Source organism: Eschrichtius robustus, chromosome 2, assembly GCF_028021215.1.
Source record: "Eschrichtius robustus isolate mEscRob2 chromosome 2, mEscRob2.pri, whole genome shotgun sequence".
Classification (NCBI taxonomy): Eukaryota; Metazoa; Chordata; class Mammalia; order Artiodactyla; family Eschrichtiidae; genus Eschrichtius; species Eschrichtius robustus.
In genome coordinates this window covers 36,822,851-36,836,257 of record NC_090825.1, presented here as the reverse complement: position 1 = coordinate 36,836,257, position 13,407 = coordinate 36,822,851, and positions in this window count along the sequence as shown.

The window sequence follows — 13,407 nt, the reverse complement described above, 5'->3', positions numbered from 1 at the left end:
TAAAGTTGTCTGATCACCAGAATGCACTTGTACTTCTCACAGTGTGTTAAATTATTGTTTATTACCTGGCAACTTCACTATGATGTGAGCTCCTTGAGGTGAAGAAAGATGTCTTATTCATCTTTGTATTTCCAGATTTTAGTGCAGTGCCGAATGTATAATAGGCATTTAATAAATGTGTGATCAGTTAATTAATAATTATGATGTTCAGAATGGAAAAGTGAGGGACACTGGCTAGACTGATGGAAGGGAGAATATAAAAATATGTTAGAACCAAGATGGCGGAGTAGAAGGACGTGCTCTCACTCCCTCTTGCGAGAGCACAAGAATCACAACTGGCTGCTGGACAATCATTGACAGGAAGACCCTGGACTTCACCAAGGAGGATACCCCACGTCCAAGGACAGAGGAGAAGCCACAGTGAGACGGTAGGAGGGGCGCAATCAGAGTAAAATCAAATCCCATAACTGCTGGGTGGGTGACTCACAGACTGGCGAACACTCATACCACAGAAGTCCACCCACCGGAGTGAAGGTTCTGAGCCCCACGCCAGGCTTCCCAACCTGGGTGTCCGGCAACGGGAGGAGGAATTCCTAGAGAATCAGACTTTGAAGCCTAGTGGGAATTGATTGCAGGACTTTGACAGGACTGGGGGAAACAGAGACCCCACTCTTGGAGGGCACACACAAAGTAACGTGTGCATCGGGACCCAGGGGAAGGAGCAGTAACCCTGGGGGAGACTGAACCAGACCTACCTGCTGGTGTTGGGGGGTCTCCTGCAGAGGCGGGTGGTGGCTCTGTTTCACCGTGGGGATAAGGACACTGGCAGCAGAGGTTCTGGTAAGTTCTCCTTGGCGTGAGCCCTCCCAGAGTCTGCCATTAACCCCACCAAAGAGCACGGGTAGGCTCCAGTGTTGGGTTGCCTCAGGCAAAACAACCAACAGGGAGGGAACCCAGCCCCACCCATCAACAGTCAAGTGGATTAAGGTTTTACTGAGCTCTGACCGCCACAGCAACAGTCAGCTCTACCCACCACCAGAGCCTCCCATCAAGCCTCTTAGATAGCCTCAACCACCAGAGGGCAGACAGCAGAAGCAAGAAAAACTACAATCCTGCAGCCTGTGGACCAAAAACCACAGTTACAGAAAGATAGAGAAGATGAAATGGCAGAGGACTATGTACCAGATGAAGGAACAAGAAAAAACCCCAGAAAAAACAACTAAATGAAGTGGAGATAGGCAACCTTCCAGAAAAAGAATTCAGAATAATGATAGTGAAGTTGATCCAGGACCTCGGAATAAGAATGGAGGCAAAGATTGAGAAGATGCAAGAAATGATTAACAAAGACCTAGAAGAATTAAAGAACAAACAAACAGAGATGACCAATACAATAACTGAAATGAAAACTACACTAGAAGGAATCAACAGCAGAATAACTGAGGCAGAAGAACGGATAAGTGACCTGGAAGACAGAATGGTGGAATTCACTGCTGAGGAACAGACTAAAGAAAAAAGAATGAAAAGAAATGAAGACAGCCTAAGAGACCTCTGGGACAACATTAAACGCAACAACATTCGCATTATAGGGGTACCAGAAGGAGAAGAGAGAGAGAAAGGACCAGAGAAAATATTTGAAGAGATTGTAGTCAAAAACTTCCCTAACGTGGGAAAGGAAATAGCCACCCAAGTCCAGGAAGCGCAGAGAGTCCCATACAGAATAAACCCAAGGAGAAACACGCCGAGACACATAGTAATCAAAGTGGCAAAAATTAAAGACAAAGAAAAATTATTGAAAGCAGCAAGGGAAAAACGACAAATAACATACAAGGGAACTCCCATAAGGTTAACAGCTGATTTCTCAGCAGAAACTCTGCAAGCCAGAAGGGAGTGGCATGATATACTTAAAGTGATGAAAGGGAAGAACCTACAACCAAGATTACTCTACCCGGCAAGGATCTCATTTAGATTCGATGGAGAAATCAAAAGCTTTACAGACAAGCAAAAGCTAAGAGAATTCAGCACCACCAAACCAGCTCTACAACAAATGCTAAAGGAACTTCTCTAAGTGGGAAACACAAGAGAAGAAAAGGACCTACAAAAACAAACCCAAAACAATTAAGAAAATGGTCATAGGAACATCCATATCGATAATTACCTTAAACGTGAATGGATTAAATGCCCCAACCAAAAGACATAGACTGGCTGAATGGATACAAAATCAAGACCCATATATATGCTGTCTACAAGAGACCCACTTTAGACCTAGGGACACATACAGACTGAAAGTTGAGGGGATGGAAAAAGATATTCCATGCAAATGGAAATCAAAAGAAAGCTGGAGTAGCTATACTCATATCAGATAAAATAGACTTTAAAATAAAGAATGTTACAAGAGACAAGGAAGGACACTACATAATGATCCAGGGATCAATCCAAGAAGAAGATATAACAATTATAAATATATATGCACCCAACATAGGAGCACCTCAATACATAAGGCAACTGCTAACAGCTCTAAAAGAGGAAATCGACAGTAACACAATAATAGTGGGGGACTTTAACACCTCACTTACACCAATGGACAGATCATCCAAAATGAAAATAAATAAGGAAACAGAAGCTTTAAATGACACAATAGACCAGATAGATTTCATTGATATATATAGGACATTCCATCCAAAAACAGCAGATTACACGTTCTTCTCAAGTGCGCACGGAACATTCTCCAGGATAGATCACATCTTGGGTCACAAATCAAGCCTCAGTAAATTTAAGAAAATTGAAATCATATCAAGCATCTTTTCTGACCACAACGCCATGAGATTAGAAAAGAATTACAGGGAAAAAAACGTAAAAAAGACAAACACATGGAGGCTAAAGAATACGTTACTAAATAACCAAGAGATCACTGAAGAAATCAAAGAGGAAATAAAAAAATACCTGGAGACAAATGACAATGAAAACACGATGACCCAAAACCTATGGGATGCAGCAAAAGCGGTTCTAAGAGGGAAGTTTATAGCTATACAAGCCTACCTAAAGAAACAAGAAAAATCTCAAGTAAACAATCTCACCTTACACCTAAAGAAACTAGAGAAAGAAGAACAAACAAAACCCAAAGTTAGCAGAAGGAAAGAAATCATAAAGATCAGAGCAGAAATAAATGAAATAGAAACAAAGAAAACAATAGCAAAGATCAATAAAACTAAAAGTTGGTTCTTTGAGAAGATAAACAAAATTGATAAGCCGTTAGCCAGACTCATCAAGAAAAAGAGGGAGAGGACTCAAATCAATAAAATCAGAAATGAAAAAGGAGAAGTTACAACAGACACCGCAGAAATACAAAGCATCCTAAGAGACTACTACAAGCAACTTTATGCCAATAAAATGGACAACCTGGAAGAAATGGACAAATTCTTAGAAAGGTATAACCTTCCAAGACTGAACCAGGAAGAAACAGAAAATATGAACAGACCAATCACAAGTAATGAAATTGAAACTGTGATTAAAAATCTCCCAACAAACAAAAGTCCAGGACCAGATGGCTTCACAGGTGAATTCTATCAAACATTTAGAGAAGAGCTAACACCCATCCTTCTCAAACTCTTCCAAAAAATTGCAGAGGAAGGAACACTCCCAAACTCATTCTATGAGGCCACCATCACCCTGATACCAAAACCAGACAAAGACACTACAAAAAAAGAAAATTACAGACCAATATCACTGATGAATATAGATGCAAAAATCCTCAACAAAATACTAGCAAACAGAATCCAACAACACGTTAAAAGGATCATACACCACGATCAAGTGGGATTTATCCCAGGGATGCAAGGATTCTTCAATATATGCAAATCAATCAGTGTGATACACCATATTAACAAATTGAAGAATAAAAACCACATGATCATCTCAATAGATGCAGAAAAAGCTTTTGACAAATTTCAACACCCATTTCTGATAAAAACTCTCCAGAAAGTGGGCATAGAGGGAACCTACCTCAACATAATAAAGGCCATATACAACAAACCCACAGCAAACATCATTCTCAATGGTGAAAAACTGAAAGCATTTCCTCTAAGATCAGGAACGAGACAAGGATGTCCACTCTCACCACTATTATTCAACATAATTCTGGAAGTCCTAGCCACGGCAATCAGAGAAGAAAAAGAAATAAAAGGAATACAAATTGGAAAAGAAGAAGTAAAACTGTCACTGTTTGCGGATGACATGATACCATACATAGAGAATCCTAAAACTGCCACCAGAAAACTGTTAGAGCTAATTAATGAATATGGTAAAGTTGCAGGATACAAAATTAATGCACAGAAATCTCTTGCATTCCTATACACTAATGATGAAAAATCTGAAAGAGAAATTATGGAAACACTCCCATTTACCATTGCAACAAAAAGAATAAAATACCTAGGAATAAACCTACCTAGGGAGACAAAAGACCTGTATGCAGAAAACTATAAGACACTGATGAAAGAAATTAAAGATGATACCAACAGATGGAGAGATAGACCATGTTCTTGGATTGGAAGAATCAACCTTGTGAAAATGAGTATACTACCCAAAGCAATCTACAGATTCAATGCAATCCCTATCAAATTACCAATGGCATTTTTTACAGAACTAGAACAAATCATCTTAAAATTTGTATGGAGACACAAAAGACCCCGAATAGCCAAAGCAGTCTTGAGGGAAAAAAACGGAGCTGGAGGAATCAGACTCCCTGACTTCAGACTATACTACAAAGCTACAGTAATCAAGACAATATGGTACTGGCACAAAAACAGAAGCATAGATCAATGGAACAAGATAGAAAGCCCAGAGATTAACCCACGCACCTATGGTCAACTCATCTATGACAAAGGAGGCAAAGATATACAATGGAGAAAAGACAGTCTCTTCAATAAGTGGTGCTGGGAAAACTGGACAGCTACATGTAAAAGAATGAAATTAGAATAGTCCCTAACACCATACACAAAAATAAACTCAAAATGGATTCGAGACCTAAATATAAGACTGGACACTATAAAACTCTTAGAGGAAAACATAGGAAGAACACTCTTTGACATAAATCACAGCAAGATCTTTTTTGATCCACCTCCTAGAGTAATGGAAATAAAAACAAAAATAAACAAGTGGGACCTAATGAAACTTCAAAGCTTTTGCACAGCAAAGGAAACCATAAACAAGACGAAAAGACAACCCTCAGAATGGGAGAAAATACTTGCAAATGAATCAACGGACAAAGGATTAATCTCCAAAATATATAAACAGCTCATTCAGCTCAATATTAAAGAAACAAACACCCCAATCCAAAAATGGGCAGAAGACCTAAATAGACATTTCTCCAAAGAAGACATACAGACGGCCACGAAGCACATGAAAAGATGCTCAACATCACTAATTATTAGAGAAATGCAAATCAAAACTACAATGAGGGGGCTTCCCTGGTGGCGCAGTGGTTGAGAATCTGCCTGCCAATGCAGGGGACACGGGTTCGAGCCCTGGTCTGGGAGGATCCCACATGCCGCGGAGCAACTGGGCCCGTGAGCCACAGCTCCTGAGCCTGCGCGTCTGGAGCCTGTGCTCCGCAACAAGAGAGGCCGCGATAGTGAGAGGCCCACGCACCGCGATGAAGAGTGGCCCCCGCTTTCCGCAGCTAGAGAAAGCCCTCGCACAGAAACAAAGACCCAACACAGCCATAAATAAATAAATTTATAAAAAAAAAAAAAAAAAAAAAGAAAACTACAATGAGGTATCACCTCACTCCTGTTAGAATGGGCATCATCAGAAAATCTACAAACAACAAATGCTGGAGAGGGTGTGGAGAAAAGGGAAACCTCTTGCACTGTTGGTGGGAATGTAAATTGATACAGCCACTATGGAGAACAACATGGAGGTTCCTTAAAAAACTAAACATAGAATTACCATATGACCCAGCAATCCCACTACTGGGCATATACCCAGAGAAAACCGTAATTCAAAAAGACACATGCACCCGAATGTTCATTGCAGCACTATTTACAATAGCCAGGTCATGGAAGCAACCTAAATGCCCATCAACAGACGAATGGATAAAGAAGTTGTGGTACATATATACAATGGAATATTACTCAGCCATAAAAAGGAACGAAATTGAGTCATTTGTTGAGACGTGGATGGATCTAGAGACTGTCATACAGAGTGAAGTAAGTCAGAAAGAGAAAAACAAATATCGTATATTAATGCATGTATGTGGAACCTAGAAAAATGGTACAGATGAGCCAGTTTGCAGGGCAGAAGTTGAGACACAGATGTAGAGAATGGACATATGGACACCAAGGGGGGAAAACTGCGGTGGGGTGGGGATGGTGGTGTGCTGAATTGGGCGATTGGGATTGACATGTATACACTGATGTGTATAAAACCGATGCCTAATAAGAACCTGCAGTATAAAAAAACAAACAAAACAACTAATACTAAACTTTCATTGGGTTATTTGTATGGAAATAATCAACTATACGTCCATAAAAAAAAAAATCCAATGTAAGGGAAAAAAATAAGGTACAGGTAAAAAAATCAACATCCATATAAGTAAATAAAATGATACAAAAACACCAAAATTTCCTGTTTAACTTCAGGTCATTAAAGAGAAAATGCACTGAAAGTAAGCTGTGAATTAACCATTGTATCATGTCTGTATTTCCTATATAACTTTGGATTCTCTCCCTTTAGCCATGTGTGCCAAATCATGAACAAATTTCTAAGCTCATTTCAGACTAAACATGATATGCTTATATTTCAGAGAGGGAAAATGTTGTTTAGTTAAAAAAAAGTCAGAGCCATGTAATTCCCTGGCTGCACTGTAGCCCTGAAAGGCAGTGTAAAACTACCTTTCCTATTGAAACCTAATTTCCTCTATTATATGGTCAGAATTACCTGATAGTTTATTCATAGCCCCCTGCAACAAAAGCTTTGTAAAGTAAAGGTTCTGAAAGAATAATTTACTATTTTGAATTCTTCTATTTCAATATACCATTATATAAGAAATGAGTGATGTAGAATTAATGTAATGATCCAGAGTCTAGATCATCCCGATTACTTTTATAAATATAATGTACACACAAGTGATAATTTAGCATATATATTTTAAGTAACTCCATAATTTTTTTTGAATGATAACACCAAAATAGGCTAGAGGAGCTCAATCCAGGGCTTCAGAGGCTGGCAGCCTGGAGGTGAGCAAGGGGTTGAAGTCCAAGGAACCAGAGCAGCAGGAAGCCTACTTGGAGCAGTAGGCAGCCAAGAGTTGGAGGTGTCCTAGGTCCAGATTCTCCCCTGTTGTGGGGAGAGTGAACTTAAGAATGACAGGAAGGTGGAAAAGCTGATCTTGCCTCGAGGAGCACTGAAGTGATCCTGGGTAAGGAGTGTTCCTATCAGCACACTCCCAAAGCAGCTACTGTGAGTAAGAAAGGACAGAAATAAATGCAAGTTATTTAGACACCTGCTGTGAACTGAATTGTGTCCTCTCAAAACTCATATTTGAAGCCCTACCCACCCACCAGTGTAATGGTATTTGAAGGTGAGACCTTTGGAAAGTGATTAGATTCAGATGAGTTCATGAGGGTGGGGTCCTCATGATGGAATTAGTGCCCATAAGGAAAGGAAGAGACACTAGTCTCTTAAAGGAAGGGAAGAGACACCAGTGCTCTTTGAAAAGAAAAGGAAGAGACACCAGTGCTCTTTCTCTGCCATGTGAGAGCACAGTGAAAAAGTGACCTTCTACAAGCCAGGAAGAGAGTTCTCACCAGAACTCAGTTGTGCTGGCAGCCTGATCTCAGACTTCTAGACTCTAGAATTGTCAGAAAATTAATTTTTGTTGTTTAAATCACCTAGTCTATGGTATTTTGTAATGGCAGCCCCAAAAGACTAATACAACACCCAAGCTACACAGATGTTGAAAGTGAGAGTTACAGAATATGGATATAATATATATTACATATTTTAAAAAATTAAGGAAGAATTAAAAATTAACATATAAAAACACAGGAATTAAAAATTGTATGAAAAAAAAAAAAAAAAAACCACAGCCAAAAAAAGAATCAGTGAGCTTGGAGATAGGCCAATAGAAACCTCCCAAAATGAAATGCAGTAGTGAGTTGAAGGTCATTGCCCCAAAAGAGAGGTTTAAGCCCTAACTTCTAGAACTTGTGTATGTGACCTTATGTGGTAAAAAGGTCTTTGCAGATGTAATCAAGGATCATAAGATGAGATCATCCTGGATTTAGAGTGGGCCCTAAATCTTTTCCTTATAAGAAAAAGGCAAGAGATTTAAGACACAGAGATGGGGGAGAAAGGGATGTGAAAATGGAAGCAGAGATTAGAATAATGTACCTATAAGCTAAAATACAGCAAAAATTGCAATCAGCCCCCAGAAGCTAAAAGAGGCAAGTGAAGTTTCTTCCCTAGAGACTTCAGAAAGAATGCAGCCCTGGTGACACCGTAATTTTGGACCCCATAGCTCTGAGCAAATAAAATTCTGTTGACCTAAGCCATCAAGTTTGTGATAATTTGTTACAGCAGCCCTAGGAAACTAACACAAATGAAAAGAGAAAAAAATAGAAAAAAAAAAAAACAACCCACAATGACAAAACATCTAAGAACTGTGGGATCATTTTAAAAGGTGTATTACATACATAACTGGAATACCAGAAAGAGAAAATAGAGCAAAGAGATATTTAAAATAATAATGGCTTAGAAATTTCCAAATTTATGACAAATACCAAATCACAGATTTGGGATGCTCAGAGAATACTAGGCAGGATAAATACCAAAAACCTACACCCTTAGGTGCAAGTGTAAATCATATTCAAACGGCAAAAACACTAAGACAAAATGAAAATCTTGAAAGAAGCCAGGGAGGGGGAGATTCGTTTCTATAGAGGAATAAAGATAAGAATCATGGCAGATTTCTGGTCAGAAACCATGCAAACAACCAAGAAGAGAATGGAGTGAAATAGTTTAACTGTTGGGGGAAAAAAAGCTAGAATTCTATATCCAGTATCCTGGATTATCCTTTGAAAGTGTAGGAGAGTCCTAGCTATTGCAATCATACAAGAAAAGGAAAAAAAGTATACATATTAGGAAAGAAGACATAAGAATATCTTTCTTGGTAAATGACATGATCATCTATGTAAAAAGTTTGAAGGAATTAACAGAAAACCTCCTGGAACTAATAAGCAATTAGAGCAACTTTGCAGGATACAAGGTTAATATACAGAAGTCAATCACTTTTCTATATACCAGCAATGAACAAGTAGAATTTGAAACTGAAAACACAGTATCATTTATATTAGCATCACAAAAACAAAATACTTAGGTATAAATCTAACAAAATAAGTAATAGGTATGAGGAAAACTACAAAACTGATGAACAAAATCAAAGAAGAACTAAATCAATGGAACAATATTCCATGTTCATGGGTAGGAAGACTCAATATTGTAAAGATGTCAGTTCTTCTCAATCTGATCTATAGATTCAATACAATCCCAGTCAATATCCCAGCAAGTTATCTTATGGACATCAACAAACTGATTCTAATGTTTATATTGAGAGGCAAAAGACCCAGAAGAGCCCACACAATATTGAAGGAGAAAAACAAAGTTGGAGGACTGACACTAAAAAACCTATAAAGCTGCAGTAATAAAGACAGTACGGTATTTGTGAAGAATAAACAAATAGATAAATGGCACAAAAGAGAGCCCAGAAATACACCCGATAAATATCATCAACTGATCATTGACAAGGGAGCAAAGGCAATACAATGGACTAAAAGCAGTCTGTTCAACAAATGGTGCTGGAACAACTGGATAATCACATGCAAAAAAAAATGAATATAGACCTTACAACCTTCATAAAAATTAGCTCAAAATAAATCATAGACCTAAACGTGAAACACAAAACTATGAAACTCCTAGAGGACAGCTTAGGAGGAAACCTAGATGACCATGGGTAGGATGATGCCCTTTTAAATACAACACCAAGGCAAAAATCCATAAAAGAATAACTGAAAGCTGGACTTACTTAAGACTTAAAAACTTCTGCTTTGTGAAAGACAATGTCCAAAGAATTAGAAGACAAGTACAGACTTTGAAAAATATTTGCAAAAGACATTATTATCCAAAATGTGCAAAGAACCCTTGACATGCAACAATAAGAAAACAAACAACCTGACTAAAAAATGGGCCCCAAACCTTAACAGATACCTCACCAAAGAAGATATACCACTACATACCTATGCAAATGGCCAAAATCCAGGACACTGACAACACCAAGTGCTGACAAATATGTGGAGTAGAGGAACTCTCATTCACTGCTGGTGAAAATGCAAAACAGTACAGCCACTCTGGATGAGAGTTTGGTGGTTTCTTACAAAACTAAACATACTCTTACCATATGATCCAGCAGTCACACTCTTTGGTACTTACCCAAAGGAGATGAAAAATTATGTCCACAGAAAAACTTGCACACAGATGTTTTTAGCAGCTTTATTTATAACTGCCAAAACTTGAGAGCAACCTAATTGTCCTTCCAAGGTGAATAGATAAATAAACTGTGGTACCCCCAGCCAATGGAATATTATTCAGCACTAAAAGGAAATGGGCTATCAAGCTGTGAAAAGACATGGAGGAACCTTAAATGCATATTACTAAGCAAAAGATGTTAATCTGAAAAGGCTACATACTGTATGATTTCAAGTATATGATATTCTGTAAAAGGCCAAACTATAGAGACAGTAAAAATACCAGTGGCTACCAGGAATTGTAGGGGGCAAGGGACGAATAGACAAAGCACAGAGTATTTTTAGGACACTAAAAATAAATAAAGTTGGTATAGCTATTTACCCAGAGTTAGCCAAACAACAAGATTTGAGGATACAGTCCTCTGGAGTATGAAGTCTGCCCAAGATTTCTAAACACGGCAAGTTTGAGGGTTCCCAAAACCACACTCAGTTTCCATAATTTGCTAGAAGAACTCATATGATTCACTGAGAGCTTTCATGCTCACATGTATGGTTTATTACAGGGAAAGGATATATCATAACCAGTCATGGGACAGAATTTGGGCAAGTTCCAAATGTAAAGCTTTCATTGTCATCAGGGTATGTTAGCCTGCAGTATTCCTGTGTGACAATACACATGGAGTATTGCCAACCCAAGTTCACCCCATCTTCAGTGTCCAGAGTTTTTATTGGGGCTTCATTACCTAGGCATGATTAGTTGATTGAATTCACAAGTGCTTGAACTAATCTCATCACCCCTGCCCCACTCCTCAGATCCAGCTAATACCACATGGTCCAAGCGACCCACCATAACTCACCTCATCAGCATAAACTATGAAGTACTGCTCAAGGGGCCCTCATTAACAACAAAGACACTGTTACTATTAGGGAAATTCCAAGGTTTTAGAGGTTTCCTTACAGGAGCTGGTGACAAAGGCCAGACTTCTCCTTCACCACAGCCAAATTCTTTACTATACACTATTATTATCAGGTAAAGTATTAAAAAGCATTATTAGGAGTAGAGAGGAGGTTCTTTCCATATAAGTAAAGAACCGATCACCAGGAAGAGAAAATAATTTTAAATATGTGTCCACATAATAATATATTGTCCAAATATGAAACAAAATTGATAGAATTATAATGAAAAACAAAGACATTCATCTTCATAGTGCTGGGTTAAAAAAACTTTTCTTAATCATTTATGTGTCAAATGGATAAAGTCAACAAAGATATAGAATATTTGAATAATAAATTTTAAAATGTTGATCTGCTGGTCATATAGAAAGTTCTACATCTAACAACTATAAAATGTACATTAATCTCAAGCATACATAGAATAGTTATAAAAATTTATTTCACAATGGACATTAAAGAAAGTTTTGAAAAATTTTAATGGAGGTAGCCTACAGATACTTTTTTCTAGCCACAATTCAATGAGGCTGATAAACACTCTTCTATATACCTACAGTTCAAAGAAGAAATTATATAGACATTTCAAAGTATTAGAACTAAGTAGTAATAAAAACCTGCATATGAAAATTATGAGATGTCCTACAGATAAGTGCTTCAAGAAAATCATGTGGCTTCAAATACATATATTTGAAAATAAATTAAACTCCTGAAAATTAATAGGCTATAACAATAGATTTGAAAACATAGGAAGTGGATAAAACTGATTTTAAAAAAATACAGAAACCCTGAGTAGTCCTATACCTATAAAAGTAAATCCATAATTATAAGTCTCCTTACAGAACAAACATCATTTCCAGATTGTTTTACAATTGAGTGCTACCAAACTTTCAAAAACAGATTATTCTAATCTGACATAACTGTCTATGGAAAATAAAATAAGAAGGAATCATCTCTATTCAATTATATAAAGTCAATATAATTCTGATAACAAAATTAGAATCTGAACTAAAATATGAAAAGAAAATTATGGATCCATTTCACTCATGAATAAATGTCATCAACATACTATTATCCAAAAAATTGTGTGTAATAAAGCAATATATTGTAATCAAGTTGTGTTTATCCTGGAAATGCAAGGAAGGTTTAATATTAGAAAAATCTATAAATGTTGATCACTACCTTAACTGATTGGGGGAAAAAAGTCATCTCAATAAAATCAGAACAGAGAAAAGAAAAAACCACTTGACAAAATGCAACACATTCATGAAAAAAAAATTAGTAAACTGACAATACAAGGGAATGTCCTTAACCTAAAAAAGATAATCTATAATAATCGTCCAATGAGTTCCTCAAGACTAGGAATTTTGTTCACAGTTGTATCCCAAGCACCTAAAATAGGGGCTAGCAAATAATTGATGTTCAATAAATATTTATTAAAAGAATAAACAAATAAACTGAGAATTAGAAGACTGCTGCTGTTAGAAGTACTCCCCAATAAGAAGCATTAAACTGAGGAATAAGATGAAAATACTCACTACTATTTCTTCAGTTGTACATTGTATAGGAGGAGGTCTTAGCAAGTGTAATCTGAAAAGGAAAAGAAATTAAAACCATAAAACTTAGAAGGAAGGAAATAAAGCTCTCTTTATTTGCAGGTTATATATTCTTTCACATAGAAAACTCATAAAATGTATGGATTAATCCAAAATAATGAGGCATAAATTAATATTTAACAAATGGTATTTAGATATCAAAACAAATTCAAGATGAATTAGAAAATTAAATGTGAAAACTGAAAACAAAATAGAAATACAACTTTATGTGCATATGAAAAGGGAACTGCTTGCTAAACATAATATCACCAATAGCATAGAGGAAATCAATATCCCTTTGTTTCATAAAAATACAATTCTTCTGTAAATGAAAAATAACATATAAA